This window comes from Lepisosteus platostomus, chromosome 5 (assembly GCF_059453375.1).
Source record: "Lepisosteus platostomus isolate fLepPlt1 chromosome 5, fLepPlt1.hap1, whole genome shotgun sequence".
Lineage (NCBI taxonomy): Eukaryota > Metazoa > Chordata > Actinopteri > Semionotiformes > Lepisosteidae > Lepisosteus > Lepisosteus platostomus.
The window spans coordinates 19,590,075-19,613,306 of NC_142615.1; the positions used below are offsets into that span (position 1 = coordinate 19,590,075).

General features: G+C 40.1%; 2 non-coding genes across 2 annotated transcripts; both read right to left on the reverse strand.

Annotated features, from left to right (window-relative positions):
• Positions 1-3,965: 3,965 nt before the first annotated feature.
• On the reverse strand, positions 3,966-4,076 carry trnal-caa (transfer RNA leucine (anticodon CAA)). Its single transcript has 2 exons — positions 4,039-4,076; positions 3,966-4,011 (listed from the first exon to the last, which is right to left on the reverse strand). It is a non-coding gene; the product is annotated as a tRNA-Leu (tRNA).
• Positions 4,077-9,944: 5,868 nt separating this feature from the next.
• On the reverse strand, positions 9,945-10,057 carry trnal-caa (transfer RNA leucine (anticodon CAA)). Its single transcript has 2 exons — positions 10,020-10,057; positions 9,945-9,990 (listed from the first exon to the last, which is right to left on the reverse strand). It is a non-coding gene; the product is annotated as a tRNA-Leu (tRNA).
• Between the last annotated feature and the right edge of the window lie 13,175 nt (positions 10,058-23,232).

The window sequence follows — 23,232 nt, forward strand, 5'->3', positions numbered from 1 at the left end:
TTTTTGACTTTTTTTAAATTGCATTTTGAATGCGGACAGCACATACAAGGGTTAATTGCACAATGAACTGCGCCAAGAAATTTAAAATATTCTTCTTTAGGTGTGATACAGTCTTTTAATACAGTCTTTGCTGTGCTCTTGAGGGTCCTTGTGGTATTCCGAGCTTTGGTTGAATGATAAGTGTCGCAGTTTAAAGTGTCGCAGTTTATTTATGGGTTGCAATTTAGAAAAAGTCAAAAACCCGCACTCAAAATGCAATTTAGAGCTTTGAATCAATTTGAATCCCTGGTGGAACACATTCCATAAGAATCAGCGCTTTTAAAGGTGGCTTCTCAAAACGCTTTACAGGATAAAAACAACAAGAACAGCAACAACAACAATATTGTATTTCATTGCAAACCAAGTAATAACTTAACTATATGTGCAAACGTTTCATATGTCGCTGTTGTGAATGTCTGTGGAGTGTACTGTATCTTATTTGCCTTACGTCCTGGTTATCTCACTCGCCCTCCCCCCCCTCTCTCCCTCAATTCAATTCAATTCAAGGTGTTTTATTAGCATGACAGATGGGTACAATCAGTGTCGGGTATTTACTTTGCTTTAAAATTCCACTTTTAAAGGTGATATATAAAATTTTAACTAAAATAAATCAATGAAATCGCTTTAACATGCTAATGCGTTGGTGTAACAGTCCGGGCATGGCAAGCTTCCAATGTCAACTCGACTCGATTAGAAGACAATGAATGTATTCTAGCCCTAAATGAATTAATAGCAAACATGGTTTACGTAAAAGACATTTTTCCAAGAAAGTTTATAATAATACGATCTATAGTTGAAATCTGAGCCTAAATATAAAGAAAAAGCATTTTCAGAGAGCAATCACGCTGTGTTTATGTAGAAAAAGCGATTAGGTTTATGAGCAATCTAATTACCTATTTGCTTAAAACGCTATATAAAATAAAGTTTATTTAAAGATGAATGATAAGTGTCGCAGTTTAAATAATTTTTGTAGTAGGGCTTGGACAGATTCCAAGTGCATTTTTGCAATTTACGTTGCATTGTCCAATGTGCTGCTGTAATACAGTTTAGAATACAGTAAGTCTAAACTGTATCAGCTTTATTTATGGGTTGCAATTTAGAAAAAGTCATAAACCGCACTCAAAATGCAATTTAGAGCTTTCTGGCATGAGGAGACACCCAAATTAATAATGTAACATGCCACTGTTTGTGCATGAACAAAGTTATACTGCAATTTCCCTTAGATACGCGATTAAAAAAAAATAATTTTTTGAATCCCCGGCGGAACACATTCCATAAGAATCAGCGCTTTTATACAGTATATTGCCTTTAAATACATATATTTAAACACGCATTTACAATTTAAATCAAAACGCGATTCAAATCAATATAAATGTTTATTTTGTAACGTATAGGTGACTATTCATTGTTAATAAAAATACTTAAATTCGATGTTGTGATATTTAGAAATATAAATTTGTTTGGTGCGAGTGAGGTTTTATTTAATCTCTGACCAAGGGAAACGTTTCATTTTTTCATAGTTACATGGGAATCAGGAAACTAACCCACAGCACCACCACCACAGTCACATGCTGAGGGCTGAAAAAGCACTACAGAAAAATTATCGACAGACAATGTACAGATTTGATAAAGCTATAAAATAATGTAATTAGGCACAGAACAAGTTTACAGCACAGTACAATAATAAATGCTGACCACGACTTTAGAACCATAAATTACCTTACACTCAATTTAAACACAAGCTTTTTAGCCCTCTAAGCTGGTTCATACAGAAATGTAGAGAACCAGGATCAGAACACACAGCTTCATTAGCGAATACATATGCAGGACAACTGGAGAAGACGTTTTACAGTGGATGGATTTTTAGAAACATCCCATCAGTGACATCACTGAAGTCAACTCCTAGGTAACTGTCGTGTGGATAGTTTCACAAGAATCAGACAAAGGTTTAAGCATCGCTTGTTCTAGATAAAACTGCAAATAAAAAAAACAACAACCCATAATGTACTTCTTTGCGGCTCTGTTTGCCCAAATCATATATTCACAACGTGAAATTAGAAAATAATATTACGTAACCAAAATCCGCAATATGGAAACAGAACCTGTGTAATTGTTGACAGATGATGTACTCGTAACATTTTTACAAGACGAACTACAACATTTAAAAAATGACTTGTATGTACTTGATATCTCTAATCAATCCACGGCGATATAGTTAAAGCTGAGTCCCCGCACAAAACGAAACTAAAACGCCCTGGGCATACCATTGCGCGCTTCTTATCAGTTGCTCAAAAGTAATTTGACCGTATGAAATGCATAATATAAACCTAGAAACATATACGTGAGCAGTATTTACGTAGTATCGGTGTCAAGACATACCTCTCAAATACTGTAAATCAAGTTAAAAATATCTCAAGACCGATTCTGGTCATAATGAAACCATGTTTCGTGTATGTTTTCTTTAAAGTACCGAGACCAGCCATATACTGTATGTTTATGTTCCAAAATTAATATCGTTTATGGCCTTCACACGCCTTACAGTATGCTCCTATTCTTTTTATGCTCAGCTATTAAGATTTCCCTTCAGTGGTAAAATTCAATATGAACGGGCACAGTAAAGACGTTTACAGTAAATCTTTCTACGACAGACCAACGGACCACGAGTGCTCCTGTCGGTCAACCAATCACGTACCGCGGTACCCCGCGTCATCTTGCGTCATCTTGCTCCAAAATGCATGACGCCGTTGCCAATTACCTCCAGTACGTGTCTGTACCGGGCACTTTGAATGGCTGCATCTGTATAAATTGAATTGTTCTATTTTTCAGGCTTGCATAGTCTTATTCTTATTTCAGTTAAACCTTTTCTTCTGTAGTAATTTCATTTGATATTAAAATTAGTCCTGATTTAAGAATTTTGTAATAAGTTTCAGTTTCAGTTTAATCGTGCCCAGAAGCTACCAAAACTGGTAATGTTCACATAATGTGTAATGCAAAAGCAGCAGTTGGGGTGGGAAACAAAAGGCATTTCTTGGTATGAATCCTAAAACTTCATAGATGGCGTTCTAGGACTTCTCGCTTCAGATAAAGCTATCAATACATCACAGATTTCTACTCAATCAATATCAGCAGTGTTATCACTACCGAACACTAAATATAGATCCTGGCAATACTCATGAGTTGTTCGTTAGAAAATTGTTTGTTTTTTTTAACATATTTTCAATACCAGACAAAAAGTCAAAGTTTCAATTTCATGCAACTGATGAAATCTCTCTTCGATGGAAGTTATAAGTACAGTACATCCAAAATACTGCGGAATCAATCAAGTTTACATGTTTCTTGTGGATCCAGAAGATCATTTTGAGACTCAAAACATGCCTGTCTTTTCTTTTTTCGAGGATGAAGGAGTAGCAGCAGGAGTAGCAGTAATGGCAAGAACGTGTTTAGAGTTCAGCACTTCTCATTTCTAATGCAGAGCCATCGACTCGGAAAGCACCGCCCGCGATAAAAGAAATTGCAGAATTGGTCTGTTCATGCTGCCTACACGCTTTGAATTGCTGGCATTTTCTGCAAGCATTCCTTTTTGAGGGTTCATGAAATTCCTCACATTTGAGCCAACACTAAAATATTTCATTTGGGGTCGCCTATTCATAATGCAAACCGAATCTACAGGGGAATGCTGTGGCACATGAAGCCGTTTGTTAGTCTGTTGTGAGGGGTGGAATGCAAATCGAGTTGGTGAATAGAAAATGAAACAGGAGTCACTTCTTGAGCTACGAATTCCAAAAAGTATGAAAACCTGTGCATTTTAACAGTGCAGAATACTCACAAATTGCACTGAGTTGCTTGCTTTCTTCTGCTGCTTTTATATTTCAGTCATTCACTGTCAGCTAGCACTGGAACAATTCAAGAGAGGTAAAAACAGAAGCTGTCAGGAGTGGGATTTGAACCCACGCCTCCATTTGGAGACCAGAACACCCAAGCCAGCTGGAAAGACACGTCCTTGAGTCTGGTGCCTTAGACCACTCGGCCACCCTGACAAGCGAGAGCAAGTGGTGTACTGAATGCACCAGTAGTTGATTAAACTGAGTTTCTTCCCTGGAATGATTTGCTTGCGAAGAGCCAAGTTGCCTTGAATGGATCTTGGAAATCAAATATACGGATGGATTGTTATTCGGTTGTGAGTTTTGAGGGGCGTATTATAAATTGAGTTGGTGAAAAGGCGCTTTTTGTTAGTCTGTCGGGAGGCTGCACAAGGTGTTTAGAGGGAGAACTTCTAAAAGGCAGGCTCCATAGGTAATGATCACATTTTCTTGCATGCTAATCAAAAGAAATATTAAGAAACTTTTCCCGATACCAGTTTTTTACAAAAGTAAAGGCACACGGCACATGTGTGCCACATCACTTCCGAGTTTAGTGACAACTACCTCAGAGATTGTAAGCTGGGTAGTTTCAGATTAGATCACTTTTTTTTATCAAAGGTTCAAGCAAACCCGAATACTTTTGCAAGAGACATTTCAGAATCCCAGTTCAATCCAGTACGATTGCTGGATCCTTCGAATTCGACTGAACTATAGCACAGATCTGCAGTCCACCATTAGAATACTGTGGGTGTGTTGTATAAGCCATACCGCCCAAAATAGTTCTAAAACAGGAGATGCATCCTCGTTTAGGAATGTGGTATAAAGTGAAATGGTCTGGGAAGAGTCCTACGTTTGAACAGTTCAAAATAGACGTAAAGGGGTATTTACGGACTCTTTCGAAATGTAAGAACGAGCTGTGCGGACCTTATCTTTATTTACGTCGTGTAAACGTTTTTCATAAAGTGTAATTGTATTATAGCATGTGCCACTGACGATTTTCTTGATACGTTATATGTGCTCTTGTTTGTATTGTATGTAGTTTTGTTGTTCAAATAAAACGTAAAAGACACAACTTTCCGGATGTGGCTGCTGTAAAAATAAAATGACATCAAGGGAGCTGTACGCAGACGTGTGAAGCCTGTTTCATAGAAGAACTATATCCAGAGGTCGAGATCTCACTACGAGAATGGCAGCATCTCAAAAAAAGCAGGTGCAGTTCGTTACACTGTCGTAATGCTACTAAGTCGGACCAGAAGAGCGAAAGCCATCTGGCTTTCTCTGAGCAAGTAATGTGACAAAGAGACACAGTCCAGTGGTAACTGTGGCTGAACAGTGGAAAGCACTGGATTAAGGCTCCAGCCCCTTCAGGGGCTTTGGTTTGAATCTCACCTTGTTAGGTTCTTCTGTTGAGACCCCTTCCAACTGACTTCAAAAGGGAGGGAGCTGCTTTTTGGCAGTTTCTCGAGAAACTAAGCAAAGTGTTTGAAGATACTTTGTCAGCTTGACATCAAGGCAGAAAAGAAAAACTTTCTTGCGTCCACTCAAACCAAATGCGGTTTGCCACCTTTTGTGTTATGCAGGGAATGACGTCTGCCGAGATCACTTCTGAGTCAATGCAAATCGTAGTGTGCCCTCCATTTTAATGTTGGTTGTGCTGGCGTGCTGCTTCTGTCTGTGAAACTTTATGCAATCAAGGCATTTAATGTTTTTTTTTTGATAATTGGAAAAAAAAGTACTATTTTTTTTCTTAAATATTGATGGTTTAAAAACTTATTTAATGTGAAACGGTCATTGTGATTGTAAAACGGTCAAAACGTTAGTGAAGAAATCAGTAATGTGAGGAAAGGTGAATTGTGGGAGCCTCTTGACTCCCCATGTCGTGCTGTGTTTCTCTCTCATTCTACTTGGAGTGGTGCCGTCACTTCTGGATAAAGTCTGTCTTGGGTCATCCCGGACAAGTCAGGTATGACTGTGCTTCACCACAAGAAGACACCTCACTTGCGAGGATCCCAACAGTATATTTCCCCTTTCAGAGCCCATGGGAGTGAATTTCATACACAATTAAAAAAGCCTAATTTTATTTAGAGGCTTCAGACACTTTTTTAATTAAAAAAGTGACCTGAAACGCCTTAGCTTTCAGGTTTGCTAGAACCTGTAATAATAAAGTGGTCTCAAACTTTCATTGTCTGATGTAGCTGTCTCTAAAGTTGGACATGATGTTTTGGAGATGCTGAGATATTGAGAAGAACTCAACTACATGGTGAGAAGTCTGGGTTCAGCACCAGCAGATGGTGAAGAACTCTTAGCTGACCCCAACCCAATTTGTACTCACAACTTTCAGAGATAGAATCAGCTACACTACCACTGTGCCACACCCTATAGTCTTCTTTAGCTCCCCAAAGGAGAAAAATCAGTGTCCCAAAAAAAGTGCTTCCCAAAATGTCTTTAACAGAAAGGAAAATTTAGACAGGCTTCCATTTCTGCATTAAGAACTGTTTGTGCTGTCCTGTAATTGAGGAAATATACCACCTAAATCAGCAAAGAGTTCTAAGTTTGAATAGTTCTAAATAGAAGAAGAACTAAACAGAAGAACTTTATCCAGAGGTGTTTAAGAATTCGAGATCTCACCATGAGAGGGGAAGCATCTCAGAAAAAGCAGGTGCAGTCGGTTCCATAGTCATAACGCCACTAAGTCGGGCGACAAGAGCAAAAGCCACCCGGCTTCCTCCGGGCAAGTAATGAGACAAAGAGACAAGACACAGTGGTTAGTGTGGCTGAGTGGTCTAAGGTGCTGGATTAAGGCTCCAGTCTCGTTGGAGGTGTGTGTTTGAATCCCACTGCTGCTAAGCGTTTTTGTGTTACAACCACCAAGTGGAGCAATGTGCTAAAAGCTACTTTATCAGGTTAACATCAAAGCAGAGAGAAAAAAGTGTTTTTTCTTCTCAACACAAATTCTTGTTTCCACCTTCAGCAGGGAAGTTTGTCTACCAAGATCACTTTTGAGTCAGTGCAAATCACAGTGCGCCCTCAATTTTAATGTCGGTTGTGCTCCTTTTATCTATGAAACGTTAATGTTCTGCATTTTCAAGTCGAGTCATCCTCAGGGGTAGAGCTGATTATGTCTTTCCGCATAGCGCTCCATCAGAAATAACTTGTCTAAGTTCAAAAGAGATTGTGGGTTTCACTTCAACCAATCACAAAGCATACCTCACATGTCAGATCTAAATGGGGAATTTGTTGGTTACGAAGCTGAATGTTTTTCCATGTTCTGCTAAAGTATCCACTGGCTTGCCTTTATAAGCAGTCTTGGAAAGATAAGCTGTGCTTCATCTCAGGAAAAATCATCAGTACTGTCATTTTGTTCTGTGTGTATGGCCGTTATTTAAAGTATATAAAAATCACGAGTTCATAGACTTATCCAAATATCAACGGCACCTTGTAAACCTGTCATAAGAATTCCTTCAATCCAATAGTTTCACTCCAGGGAAAAGGCAGGGAAACATAGAGAATTCTTATTTAAAGACAACATCCATATTGGATTGCATGTAAGCAGGCACCACTCAGAATTCCTAATATGATTTTGAATTCAGTTTTGCAGTGCTTTAGTGCTTTACTACTTTCAGAGAGTCCTTTATTGACCTTGCTGAAGCAGAGAAGCGACATAATCACAATTGTGACCAGTTTTTCTGCTGTTTCTGGTTAATACTGATTATTATTTTGTATTTTGATTAGTATTTTTCGTAGCGTTCTTCCTCAGCTTTTTAGTTATTTGGTGAGCAAGAACCACTGAGAACGAGTCTGAATCAATCAAGAACAGATATGGTACTGCTGTCCTGTGTATTACTGCTTCATCCTAATTGAGCTTTTCAGTGTTGAAGAAGACGTTTCCAATTTCGATTGCTGGTTTCAGAGGATGTGCTACAAGATCACAGATTCATTTGAAAAGATTTGGAGATGCATTGGCTGGGATTCAAACCTGGCTCAATTGCATGAAGGCACCTATACTCAGCAACGAGAGGAAAGGAGAAGGGGCCAGAGGTAGTGTGGCTGAATGGTCTAATATGCTGGATTTTAGGCTCCACTCTCTCAGGGGCGTGGGTTTAAATCCCACTACTGCCCAATGTTTCAAGACCTTACTTCCTGTGATTTGTAATATGGTCAGTAAAAGCACTTTATGTAAGTATCTCTTATGTCAGCGCTACAAGTCACTTACTGCTCCACAGGTCCGGGGTTCAATCCCTGGCATCTTCAGGTGTTTTATATAACTGTACTCACATTGAAATCTTCTGTTGAGTGAGAACTCTTTGCTCGTGTTCATAGAGAGCCAGGTTTACCTTTTGAATCTCACCCGGGATTTCCTGAGAGATGATTCAGCGAGCGAGTCCTCCCTCTGGACTCCGCACTGAGCTGAAAGCTGTACGAATTCCTCACTGTGTGTCCTGTACTGTTACAGGTGGTCCAGCGTAAATGTGCAGCACAGTGATATGAACAACTTGAACTTTTTCTGTATGTGAAGGAAAATGCAAAAGAGCATGTAAAGTATTGATCATATAAAATATCCATGGTACAACTCGATAAAAAACTGAAGCACAAAACAGCGACTTTTGATGATTACAAGAGATTCAAGAAACACAACCGTCCGCAGATGGGTTCGGATCCTGAACGCTTAAGTCAAAAGAACAAAAGCGAAGTAAACTCTCTTCATTGTCTTATAGTTTATGTAATAAAACAATTTTTTACTTTCTTTATAATTTCTTACTGTTGATAGACGATTTATTGAATTTTAACAGAATCACAATTACAAATATTTGGGGTTAAACTGTTATTCACATACTCTAACAAAGAGAAACGTTAGTGTCTTCCGGGGTGTGAGCCAATTTCTCAAAACATTAAAAAATAAGTTATAGAAATTGAATTGTTCTACTTTTTAGGCTTGCATAGTCTTATTCATATTTCAGTAAGCCTTTTCTTCTGTAGTAATTTCATTTGATATTAAAATTAGTCCTGATTTACAAGAATTTTGTAATAAGTTTCAGTTTAGGAAAATCGTGCCCAGAAGCTACCAAAACTGGTAATGTTCACATAATGTGTAATGCCAAAGCAACAGTTGGGGTGGGAAACAAAAGGCATTTCTTGGTATGAATCCTAAAACTTCATAGATGGCGTTCTAGGACTTCTTGCTTCAGATAAAGCTGTCAATACATCATAGATTTCTACTCAATCAATATTAGCAGTGTTATCACTACCGAACACTAAATATAGATCCTGGCAATAATTCATGAGTTGTTTGTAAGAAAATTGTTTATGGTTTTTTTTTAACATATTTTCAATACCAGACAAAAAGTCGAAAGTTTCAATTTCATGCAACTGATGAAATCTCTCTTCAATGGAAGTTATAAGTACAGTACATCCAAAATACTGCGGAATCAATCAAATTTACATGTTTCTTGTGGATCCAGAAGATCATTTTGAGACTCAAAACATGCCTGTCTTTTCTTTTTTCGAGGACGAAGGAGTAGCAGCAGGAGTAGCAGTTATGGCAAGAACGTGTTTAGAGTTCAGCACTTCTCATTTCTAATGCAGAGCCATCGACTCGGAAAGCACCGCCCGCGATAAAAGAAATTGCAGAATTGGTCTGTTCATGCTGCCTACACGCTTTGAATTGCTGGCATTTTCTGCAAGCGTTCCTTTTTGAGGGTTCATGAAATTCCTTACATTTGAGCCAACACTAAAATATTTCATTCGGGGTCGCCTAATTCATAGTGCAAACCAAATCTACAGGGGAATGCTGTGGCACATGAAGCCGTTTGTTATTCTGTTGTGAGGTGTGAGGGGCGGAATGCAAATCGAGTTGGTGAATAGAAAATGAAACAGGAGTCACTTCTTGAGCTACGAATTCCAAAAAGTATGAAAACCTGTGCATTTTAACAGTGCAGAATACTCACAAATTGCACTGAGTTGCTTGCTTTCTTCTGCTGCTTTTATATTTCAGTCATTCACTGTCAGCTAGCACTGGAACAATTCAAGAGAGGTAAAAACAGAAGCTGTCAGGAGTGGGATTTGAACCCACGCCTCCATTTGGAGACCAGAACACCCAAGCCAGCTGGAAAGACACATGTCCTTGAGTCTGGCGCCTTAGACCACTCGGCCACCCTGACAAGCAAGAGCAAGTGGTGTGCTGAATGCACCAGTAGTTGACTAAACTGAGTTTCTTCCCTGAAATGATTTGCTTGCGAAGAGCCAAGTTGCCTTGAATGGATCTTGGAAATCAAATATACGGATGGATTGTTATTCGGTTGTGAGTTTTGAGGGGCATATTATAAATTGAGTTGGTGAAAAGGCGCTTTTTGTTAGTCTGTCGGGAGGCTGCACAAGGTGTTTAGAGGGAGAACTTCTAAAAGGCAGGCTCTCTATGTTTAACATCAAGAAAGATTTTTTTTCTCAATGGAAATGCTCTTTGGCGCTTTCAGCTTTACGTAGGGAACAACGTCTGCCAAGACCACTTTTGAGCCAGTGCAAATGGTAATGTGCCACCAAGTACATTTAATATTGGCTGTGGTAGCGAGCTGCTTTTGTTTGTGAAGCTTTTACTTCTTTAAGCTGAATCATCGGCAGGAGTAGCTTATTAAATCTTTGCTCATTGCGCTCCATCAGAAATACCTTATCCATGTTCAAAAGAGATCAGGGGATTTACTTCATGCTTTTACATGGCATACCTTACACGAAAGATTTAAATGGGGAATTGATTGTGCTTCTTGATGTTGTTCCTGTGGTTGCCTTGGTTACAATGGTGAACGTTCTTCCACGTTCTGCTAGAGTATCCACAGGGTGGGCTTTATCAATTGGCTCTGATAGGTCATCAGTGCTCCGTCTCCAGAAAAATAATCAGCACTGTCTTTTTTCTGTGCGCATGACCGTCTTTTAAAACATATAAAATCACGAGTTCATTGATTTCTCCAAATAACAACAATACATTTTAACCCTTCAATCCAATAGTTTTACTCCAAGTAAAAAGCAGCGCAATATATAGAGAGATGACATTCAAAGATTTCAACGTTCTTATTGGATTGCCTGTATGCAGATATCGCTCAGAATTGCTAATATGATTTTAATTCAGTTTTTCTCTACTACTTTCAGAGTCTTTTATTGACCTTGCTGAAGCAGAGAAGTGACATAATCACAAATGCAACCAGTTGTGCAGCTGTTTCTGGATAATAATCATTAATGCGAAAAAAAAAAGCTCCTTGCATTAAGATCAAGAGCAACCAACGCGCTCGCTTGTTGAGTTGGGTATTTTCCGAGCTACTCTTCCTTAGCTGTGTAGAGGTTTGATGGGTTTACTGAGACAATTATTCATTGCAGCAGCAATCACGAGATGATTCGTTGTGGCTTTTAGAAAATCAATTGTCAGAACAACTAACAACGCACACACACGGGTTCAATACACGAGATACAGTTATTAATATAAATTGTGCACCAAACATATACCAGTCTGCCTGGATACAAGCGGCAGACCTTACTGTGAGGGTTATCAATACACAAGGTATATAATCTCGAAGAGATGCAAACACAAAGAGATACACAACAGAGAATATATGTCAATATATATCGTTCGGTTACCAAATCACTAATCAGTGTTATTCCCCACTGTTACTCTAAACTCGGAAGTAAATGCAATACTCATGAATTAAATTGATAACAACTTATGTTGAGGTACAATTTAATTCTCGAGACGCAATGTAGAACATGGGGTTTACTTATCCGCTGTGTATGGATTTGGAATTTCCCGGCACGAACACCAAACCAGCTGACAGGCTCTGTTGCAGCCTCGGTTCCAGCGGTTGTCCAATGGGCATTGTCCCGGCGTCCTCTGGCTACTGACCAACCAGTCGAGGTCCAGCTCAGAGTTGGACGGGCGGAGGAATCTGATTGCGGCGCGCAGGGCAGTCGTTGCTCCGAGGGGATCTACCAGCAGTCCGGCTGGCTAGTAGAAAGTCTCTATGCACAGAGTGTGACTGCGAGTCCTCACAAGTCACTCTTTTGCCTGGGAAGAAGCTGGTTCGTTCCCGGACCAGCGCTGCTTCTGAATAAGCTATTCAGGTTGTCGACAAGGGTCCAACTGTAGGCTGCCGTTGATCAAGCGGAGCATTCACGTTGGTAGAATTCTGAGTACGTACGGGATCCTCGGTCTCGTGCTTAGAACAAAGTCCAAGTCCCACTGCAGACAACAGCAGTTGTCACGTGATTGTCTCTGAGGATGCCCGAAAATGGCCAAGGAGAGCCCCGATCTGAGCTTGCGCTCCGTTTTTGACCAAGACACAGATGTGTGCTGATTGGTTGAGATTTTGGCGGGCATTGGAGACCCACGTGGTGTTACCACGCCCTGCCAATCCCTGATTGGTTGATCAAAGTGAGATATGAGTCACTTACTCCTGACGCTTAGGAATGCAGTCCAGATATCCAATCGGCACTCCCTAGAAAGATAGGCGCCAATGGATGACCATTGATCATGATAGCCAGGCTTAGCTAAGTGCATCTCCGTTTGGGAGCTGTCCCTTATGAAAAGAAAACATCTTAAATCAGCCTGCATGAATACTTTCTCTGTGGTTGCACCACAGAGAGGGAGAGTGAGATGGGGCCTCATTTAGGAAAGCACAGCAACGCTTAATTCTGTCTTATTAACAAGCATTGCCGCTACAGCTGTAAACTTATTTGGCGAGCATGGACCTCTGAGAAGGAGTCTGAATCCATCAAGAAGACAGGAATTCTAATATCGCACTGCCGTCTTGTGTACAAAATATTTGTTCAGCTCTAACATCTGTGTGCGTTGACAAGGCATCTCAAAAGGACATATTAAATAAGAAAATGATCCTTTCTGTTACCATTCCTGCAGTTGGAGCGTTGTTTCACCCTTTTACGTTCTACAATATTTACAGACAAGGTTTTATCACTGGAGTTGTACAGAACAAGTGTGCATCAGTCCATGAAAATCATCAGTACTGCTGTTTTTCTATGCATAGTTTAATCAAGAGCACTTAAAAGATGCAAAAGATAGATTGTGTTCTGTGAGCACCTGCACATCTCTAAGTCACTTCCACAGGTGTCTATGTTGGGGATGTAGCTTAGTGGTAGAGTGCTTGTCTTAAATGTATGAGGTCCTGGGTTCAATTCCTGGTTTCTCCAAGTGCGTTATGTTACTGTGCTCACATCGCAGTCTTCTGTTGAGTGAGAACTCTTTGCTCGTGTTCATAGAGAGCCAGGTTTACACAATTAAACTCGAAGTGCTACAGTGTTCTCTGAAGTTTTAAATGTACCTCCAAATTATTTAGTTCTGTTAACTACCAAAGAATGTGAACTAATTTAAAGCCACATTCAGGAAATCCAAAAAAACATCTTCACACTTGTCGTGGCTGTTGCAGAAAAACCTCACCCGGGATGTTGAATCTCACCCGGGATTTCCTGAGAGATCATTCACTGAGTGAGTCCTCCCTCTGGACTCCGCACTGAGCAGAAAGCTGTGCGAATTCCTCCCTGCGTGTCCTGTACTGTGTAGCACAGTGACAAGAATGCCTTGAGTTTTTTTCTGTATGTGAAAGAAAATGCAAAAGAGCATGAAAAGTATTGATGGTATAAAATATCCATGGTACAACTCGAGAAAGAACTGAAGGACAAAACAATGACATTTGATGATTACAAGAGAAACACAACCGTCCGAACATGGGCTTGGATCCTGACCGCTTGCGTTAAAAGACAAAGCAAAGGATATAACCTGTAAATGTCTTCATGTCTTACAGTTTATGAAATAACACAATTTCTTCCTTTCTTAATAATTTCTTACTATTGATAGATGCTTTTTTGAATTTTAACAGAATCACAATTACAGACATTTGGGGTTAAACTGTTATTCACATATTCACATATAATTATGAGACTCAAAATATGCCTGTCTTTTCTTTTTTCGAGGACAAATGGATTATTGAGGTGTAAAGATGGGTTCAAAACCAAAATCATCTGCTATTGCTGCTGTTTCTTCAAATCCTTTAATTGATCATTGATATCGAGGAATAATATTATACAAATTGTGGTTTTCTGTGAATTGCCAATTTTATTGTAATTACATCTTCGTTTACAGATGTCTTGCATGTATCACAAGGTATTACAGATGCAGCAATTCAAAATGGGTGGGGTATTTTGCGGCATACCCCGGTGGGCGTGTCGCGGTGTCACGCAGTATCACGCGGTTAATCGCGTCATTTGACGTCATCCCGGAAACTATCCGGCGTCACCTTGTAAAACCGCCAGGGGGAGCTTAACCTCTCATGTACAGCATTTGAGCTTTTAATTTTGAACTGTGTATTACAGCATGTTAATCATCAGTCATTAAAATGTTGGTATATTTTATGAAAGCAATATTGCTCAGTTGGACAAAAGTACACAACCTACCTTTATCAGAAATATTTATGCATCAAAGCCTTTACTGAAGATATTACTAATAGTATTAATAATGGATGACTTTGGACAAGTTGTATACTCAAAGTATAATTTCTTTAGCACATTTGTACAAGCACTTGGAATCTGTCCAAGCCATACTTTGTCAGGCAATTTGTTTTACTTCAACGGGCATAAAAACTTTCTTGCTTTTAACAGGGCGTTTCATAATTTCTAACTAAGAAAATGATTTAAAATGCGACACTTATCATTCAACTAGAGCTCAAAATATCACAAGGATCCTCAAGAGCACAGCAAAGACTGTATTAAAAGATACTTGTATGTAGCAACACTTTCTTTTCCGTATACCAGATTTTATGGAACCACTTCAGAGGGGTGTCAGCCAGTCAGATTCCAGGAATCGGTACTTTAAAGGAAAAATACACGCCGGTATTCCATTTCTCCCTAACGATTTTAAGCATCGAAGTATATAACTAGCATGTGAAATAGCGTGTGAAAAAGTGGTAGTTTTCAGCTTTTCTGCTAATATAATATGGAATCGCGTATCTAAAGAATTTAATAACGATATGATTATATTCGTGTACTGCGACAGGGCTGTGTAGGGCTGTTTCGCCTCTCTCTTTATGCAACTTCCCTTGTAGCCTACTGGTCTACGTGCCCAACTATCATCTCACAGGTTGTGTGTTCAAATCCAGCTTGTGCAAACATTTCTTCAAAAAAAATAGAATAGCGATATTATGGACAATCAATTGACTTTTATATTTCAAAATATCACAACATGATCGATTCTAAGTCATTTTTGATAACAATGAATAGTCACCTTCTTCCCTTCTGACAATGGTCCCTGTTTCTGCTTCCTGCTTCTAGTGTGTGTGTGTGTGCAATAGAGTAACTTTTTATAGAGAAATGCAGGCTGGACAGTATGCGTTACAATATAAACATTTATATTGATTTAAATCGTGTTCTGATTTAAATCGCAAATGCGAGTTTAATTATATGTGTTTTTTAATCATAATCAGGCTAATGCAACATAAATTGATACAGTATCTTTGTCTTCTAAGTATCTTAAACTTTCAGCATACCTTTCTACCCGTTTAGATTTATATTTCTTGGGATTTTGGGATCAAACGTGGAAGGATTAGATTGTAATCGTTTTTATTTTTCAAATATGAGATTGTATTTCTGAATGTTATGTTACACCTACAGTAGTTCACTGCTTTAAATACATCGAATTAAGAAAGTTATGTGTAGCACTTTAGATATTTTTTTCTGAACCAGGGAAAATCTGATCATGTTTCTCTATAACAATAATAAAAAACTTTATTTTACATATCACCTTTAAAAGTGGCATCTCAAAGCAAAAAAGTAGATGGGAAAAACAGTTAAAAGGGACCAAAGTAAATACCAGACAAACACAAACGTGTTTTTAATAAAATGCTTTTATTCATATAGCAGAGAGTGAGAGGGACATCCAGCAGGGAGAGACACACACACCGGTTTTCATTGACAAAATTGTTTTTTTTCAATTCCTCTTGTCTAACAGGAATGTTTTGTTGTGGACAGACTGTTAGACTAGAGGAAAAGAGCGCCTCCTTCTACGAAGCATTTCCTTGATCCGATCACTAATTCTTTTCCAGTCGCACGCTGTAAGGGTTGAGAATCTCCGATTCACCATGCTACTAATGGTTTCCCGGAGATTGCAAGGCAAGGCACTTTTGCCTCTGGACCCATCGAAATTTATAGACGTGGTCCACCCCCAGTAAATTTCAAAAGTCACAAGATTTCGAAACACGAGGGCGGCGTAGCGGTCGGCTCTTGCTTTCCCGTCTATGCCGATGCACTGCAAGTACAACCCTCCCCTCCATCTCCTGAGTGATGGGTAACAGTTGGATATCTGGGAGAATTATTCGTCCCACTGGCTTCTGTGAATTCCGCTCTGTAAATGGTGCTTCCTGGGGGGAGATAGACGGCGGGGACAGCATCAACAAATTCCTGCGCGGTGGTGAGCGGAGAGGCCGGGATGGAGTGTCCTGAGGCGGTGTGTGCTCTGCGGGGGGCAGAGCTTCCGCCAGGCATTGCAACCTGCGTGGCGGGGAGAGGCACTTTTCGGGAGACAGCTGCTCAACTGTTTGACTGCTGGAACATACTGTCTCCTTCCTCTGCATTTTCAGGAGTGTCTCTAGCCTCCCAATCCTCCCCAGTAATGCGTCGTACTGCTCCCGCTGCTGCCGAAATGTCTCCACACAGATGCTGCTTCTACAGGTTGGCACCCTGGCCAGTGGCCGAGAGCAGAGACCCACGGCCTGTGGCAAAATAACATAATTCATGTAAGAAATAAAGTCACAAAGTAGTATTCATCAGTCGCGAAACAGAAGTCAAAATAAACTTTTCTTTTTTTCCGTCTTACCGCTTTCTTTTTTACTGTCCTGGTGGTAGATTTCGAAGATCGTTTCGCCCGTGCGGTGTTTTCTTGAAGAACAGGCTACGAAGCAATAATTATAATTGAATTTAAAATTCAAAACGGCAATAATACCTTGTAATATGCGCTGTAATCGCGTATTTCAGATGAAGTCTGCTGTATTTGCTTACCCTTCGCTCTTTGGAAGCTGGGGCGGCAGAAGCACCCCGTTTCTTCCCGTAAAAGGTCTTGGTCTCCATATTGTACTATGGTCGCTGTAGTGCAGGTTCGCAGTTTTTTTTTTTGTGATGGGAGCTCACCCAATCCCTTTGTGTATTTATGCTATATTCACATGTACGGCTAGAATGTTCATTGTCTTCCAATGAAAGGCGGGTGCCTTTTGCCGAAGTCGGGAGACATTAGAGGCTTGCCACACCCGGACTGTTAAACCACCGCATTAGCACGTCAAAGCCCATTGAGGACCCTGGCGCAATAGTTGTTTTGTCCCTTGATTTACTGATGTGCATTAATTAAATCTTGTCAATCAGGTCTTTTTTTCTCTATTTGAATTGTCGTTTACACATGCACGACTTTAAAAGCTAGCAAGACAGGTTTCGATTCACATTAGCTGGCGAGCCTTGTTAACAAAAAAACGAATAATAATGTAACATGCCACTGTTTGTTCATGAACAAAGTTATACTGAGATTTCCTTAGATACGCAATTAAAAAATAAATAAAAATTTGAATCCCCTGCGGAACACATTCCATAAGAATCAGCGGTTTTACAGTATATATCGCCTTTAAAGGTGGCTTCTCAAAACGCTTTACAGGATAAAAACAACCAGAACAGCAACAACAACAATATTGTATTTCATTGCACTTTGAAAACCAAGTAATAACTTAACTATACGTGCAAACGTTTCATATGTTGCTGTTGTGAATGCCTGTGGAGTGTATCTTATTTGCCTTGAGTCCTGGTTATCTCTCTCCCCTTTCCCCCCTCTCTCCCTCAATTCAATTCAATTCAAGGTGTTTTATTTGCATGACAGATGGGTACAATCAGTGTTGGGTATGTATATTTTGATATTTACACCCGGCGCGGCACCGAGGGAGCATCTGCATTTATAACTTAGTTTTTAAAATTAGTCAAGCAATATGAAGCATCTCCTTTTACTTTTAAGTCCCTTAAATACATTGAGCACAGCTTTCTCACCACTTAAGATTGCTTTTTGATACCATCCTTACAAAAAGCAGAAACTTTCCGATGACTCACAGTACAAGTGGAAAGATTACAGATTTTAATAGTATTTTATAGTACTAAACTAGCGCTTCGCTAGGCAAATAAGATACACTCCACAGGCATTCACAACAGCAACATATGAAACGTTTGCACATATAGTTAAGTTATTACTTGGTTTTCAAAGTGCAATGAAATACAATATTGTTGTTGTTGCTGTTCTGGTTGTTTTTATCCTGTAAAGCGTTTTGAGAAGCCACCTTTAAAGGCGATATGTACTGTAAAACCGCTGATTCTTATGGAATGTGTTCCGCAGGGGATTCAAATTTTTATTTAAAAGTAAAATCACCTTTAAAATTGGTAGTACCTTTTTTAGTACTATATTTTTGTATTATATTCTCTATTAATCAAACTCTAAGAGTATGTATCGGCTTGTCAGTCAGGTCTTTTTTCTCTATTTCAATTGTCGTTTACACATGCACGACTTTAAAAGCTAGCAAGACAGGTTTCAATTCACATTAGCTGGCGAGCCTTGTTAACAAAAAAACTAATAATAATGTAACATGCCACTGTTTGTTCATGAACAAAGTTATACTGAGATTTCCTTAGACAGCGATTAAAAAATAAACGTTTCATATGTTGCTGTTGTGAATCCCTGTGGAGTGTATCTTATTAAGCTCTAAATTGCATTTTGAGCGCGGTTTTTGACTTTTTTTAAATTGCATTTTGGGCGCGGACAGCACATACAAGGGTTAATGAACTGCGCCAAGAAATTTAAAATAGTATTCTTTAGGTGTGAGGGTAGGAGTGGACCACAGCAGGCATAATCAGCAAACCAGGAAAACAAAGAACAGGACAGGTGAAATGTGTATCCAGAAAGCGAATGATCAGAAAAAGGAAATGGTGTTACGCCCAGGTTTTCAACCCGATTGTTTTAACTTGCTAATGCATCAGACACATTTCCTGGCGTATTGTGTTTTAAATAAAATAGGAGTGTCTTTCCCTGGCATTAGCTCATCGGTATGGTGTAAGTTTTATCTGTACCATACCATACAGTATATAGGTACAGAATTCAAGCTGCACCACTGTATCGCTTTGGTAAGGGGACGGACAATGACTAAAATCACGAAGACTCTCTCACACCAAATAATGAAGATGAAAAGAAACTGGAAGTCAACACGGGACATTGTACAGCAGTTGGCTTCGATGGACATCTTCGTTTCTGAAAGCACAGTGAGATGGCATTATAAAGGGGAGAGGAGGCAAAGAGAATCTAAACCGAGGACGATTCAAAGGTAAATAAATTTCTAAAAATACCTTTCTTGCATGTAAATACAACTACGCACATTATTTTTAAAACTAACTGCTGATCTCTTTTTTTTTCCAAGTCTTATTGTGCGAGCTGTCGACAAACTGACTGATGAAAATGATGAGCTACCGGCAATGCAAGTCCAAAGACGGCTATGGGCTGACCTCGGTGCGAACATTAGCCCGACATCGATAAGAAGAGTACGCAGGAGGCTTGGATGGAGATACAGAAAAACCAACACATGCCCCATGATAAGGCAAAAAAACAAAGAGGAAAGACTCAAGCAAGCGCTCCAATGGATTGAACAGGGGGAGGCATTTCAGGATGTACTTTTCACCGACGAAACAACAGTGGCTCTGGAACAGTTTTCAACAATGGCATTTTGCAAAAAGGGGAGATATGTGGACAAGCCAAAGCCCAAACATCCACTGAAGGTTCACGTCTGGGGGGGGGTATATCTAGAAGAGGCCCGGGACCACTTCTTATTTTCAAAGGAATTATGGACCGTGTATTCTTCGAGGAAGTTGTGGTCACACAGCATGCTGCCCCATATATCAGGGAGCAGTTTGGATCAAGGCACCGTCTCTTTCAAGACAACGATCCGAAACAAACAGCAGCAAGGGCGAGGCTTATAGCAGAAGGAGTGAGCTGGGTGAAAACTCCAGCCGAATCCCCAGATCTAAATCAGATAGAGATGGTTTGGCATTCGTTGAAAGACTACGTTCGGAAAACTGCTAAGCCCGTCACAAAGCAGGAACTGATCAATGCAATCTGTAAATTCTGGGAGGAAGAACTGACCGAACAAAATTGTAAAAATTTTATTAACAGGCTGTTTCGTGTTCTTCCTAGGATTGTTGACCGGGGCGGGGGACATTCGGGAATGTAAGTCTGAGAAAGACAGTCTCACGTTTGTGGACAGTCTGTCCACAAACAAAACATTCCTGTTAGACAAGAGGAATTGAAAAAAAAACAAATTTTGTCAAATAATTTTTTTGAATCCCCGGCGGAACACATTCCATAAGAATCAGCGCTTTACTTCGCGCTTTACAACCCTTACTTCGCGCGACTGGAAAAGAATTAGTGATCGGATCAACGAAATGCTTTGTAGAAGGAGGCGCTCTTTTCCTCTAGTCTAACAGTCTGTCCACAAACAAAACATTCCTGTTTGACAAGAGGAATTGAAAAAAAACAATTTTGTCAATGGAACCGGTGTGTGTGTCTCTCTCTGCTGGATGTCCCTCTCACTCTCTGCTGAATGAATAAAAGCATTTTATTAAAAACGCGTTTGTGCTTGTCTGGTATTTACTTTGGTCCCTTTTAACTGTTTTTCGATCTACAGTATTGCTTTGAGATGCCACTTTTAAAGGTGATATGTAAAATAAAGTTTTTTATTATTGTTATAGAGAAACATGATTAGATTTTCCTTGCTTCAGAAAAAAAGATCTAAAGTCCTACACATAACTTTCTTAATTCGATGTATTTAAAGCAGTGAACTACTGTAGGTGTAACATAACATTCAGAAATACAATCGAGAATAGTTTTGTAGTGTTTGTTTAGATGAAACGTTCCTAAAACGTATAACGTAACAAAATTAAAGACGATTAAAATCTGTAATCTTTCCACTTGTACTGTATGTCATCGGAAAGTTTCTGCTTTGTGTAAGGATGGTATCAAAAAGCAATCTTAAGTGGTGAGTAGCTGTGCTCAATGTATTTAAGGGACTTAAAAGTAAAAGGAGATGCTTCATATTGCTTGACTAATTTTAAAAACGAAGTTATAAATGCAGACGCTCCCTCGGTACTAGTATTTTAGTACTTAGTACTAAAGTACTAAGTATTTATTTTAGTACTTAAAATAAGATACACTCTACAGACATTCACAACGGTGACTGTCAGAAGATAGGACACAGCGGCTCAGGCACCTGCTGAATGGAAAAGGGGCACTTTAATGTTCTGTATGGCTAATACTAAAGCCAATACTAATATTCAATACTTTAATATTCTTTTCTGTATGTTTAACAATAGTGGGTACTGGCCTTAATCGTCCCTGCTCCCGTTGTTAGGTGTTAATGTGTTGTTAAGTATGAATTTGTACCTGTTTCCCTGAGGTCTGGCTTTTTTTCTGGAAAACCATAACTCTGGTCTTGTCCAGATTGACTGTTGGCGCCCAGGTCTGACAGTGCTGCTCCAGCAGTGCCAGGTTCTGGCGCAGCCTCTGTTCTGTGGGCGACAGCGGGACCAGGTCGTTTGCAAAGAGCAGGAACTCGATTTCCATAATTAATGCAGATCAGTAAATCAAGGGACAAAACAATTATTGCGCCCGGCTCCTCAATGGGCTTTGACGTGCTAATGCGTTGGTTTAACAGTCCGGGTGTGGCAAGCCTCTAATGTCTCCCGACTTTGGCAAAAGGCACCCGCCTTTCATTGGAAGACAATGAACATTCTAGCCGTACATGTGAATATAGCATAAATACACAAAGGGATTGGGTGAGCTCCCATCACCAAAAAAACTGCGAACCTGCACTACAGCGACCACAGTACAGTATGGAGACCAAGACCTTTTACGGGAAGAGACGGGGTGCTTCTGCCGCCCCAGCTTCCAAAGAGCGAAGGGTCAGCAAATACAGCAGACTTCATCTGAAATACGTGATTACAGCGTATATTACAAGGTATTATTGCTGTTTTGAATTTTAAATTCAATTATAATTATTTCTTCGTAGCCTGTTCTTCAAGAAAACACCGCACGGGCGAAACGATCTACCACCAGGACAGTAAAAAAGAAAGCGGTAAGACGGAAAAAAAGAAAAGTTTATTTTGACTTCTGTTCCGCGACTGATGAATACTACTGTGTGACTTTATTTCTTACATGAATTATGTTATTTTGCCACAGGCTGTGGGTCTCTGCTCTCGGCCACTGGCCAGGGTGCCAACCTGTAGAAGCAGCACCCGTGTGGAGACATTTCGGCAGCAGCGGGAGCAGTACGATGCATTACTGGGGAGGACTGGGAGGCTAGAGACACTCCTGAAAATGCAGAGGAAGGAGACAGTATGTTCCAGCAGTCAAACAGTTGAGCAGCTGTCTCCCGAAAAGTGCCTCTCCCCGCCGCGCAGGTTGCAATGCCTGGCGGAAGCTCTGCCCCCCGCAGAGCACACACCGCCTCAGGACACTCCATCCCGGCCTCTCCGTTCACCACCGCATGGGAATTGGTTGATGCTGTCCCCGCCGTCTATCTCCACCCAGGAAGCACAGCGGAATTCACAGACGCCAGTGGGACGAATAATTCTCCCAGATGTCCAACTGCTACCCATCACTCAGGAGATGGAGGGGGGGTTGTACTTGCAGTGCATCAGCATAGACGGGAAAGCAAGAGCCGACCGCTACGCCGCCCTCATGTTTCGAAATCTTGTGACTTTTGAAATTTACTGGGGGTGGACCACGTCTGTAAATTTCGATGGGTCCAGAGGCAAAAGTGCCTTGCCTTGCAATCTCCGGGAAACCATTAGTAGCATGGTGAATCGGAGATTCTCAACCCTTACTTTGTGCGACTGGAAAATAATTCGTGATCGGATCAACGAAATGCTTCGTAGAAGGAGGTGCTCTTTTCCTCTCGTCTAACAGTCTGTCCACAAACAAAACATTCCTGTTAGACAAGAGGAATGTAAAAAAACAATTACTTTTGTCAATGGAAACCTGTGTGTGTGTGTCTCTCTCTGCTGGATGTCCCTCTCACTCTCTGCTGAATGAATAAAAGCATTTTTATTAAAAACGCGTTTGCGTTTGTCTGGTATTTACTTTGGTCCCTTTTAACTGTTTTTCCCATCTACTTTTTTGCTTTGAGATGCCACTTTTAAAGGTGATATGTAAAATAATGTATTTTATTATTGTTATAGAGAAACATGATCAGATTTTCCCTGGTTCAGAAAAAAAGATCTAAAGTGC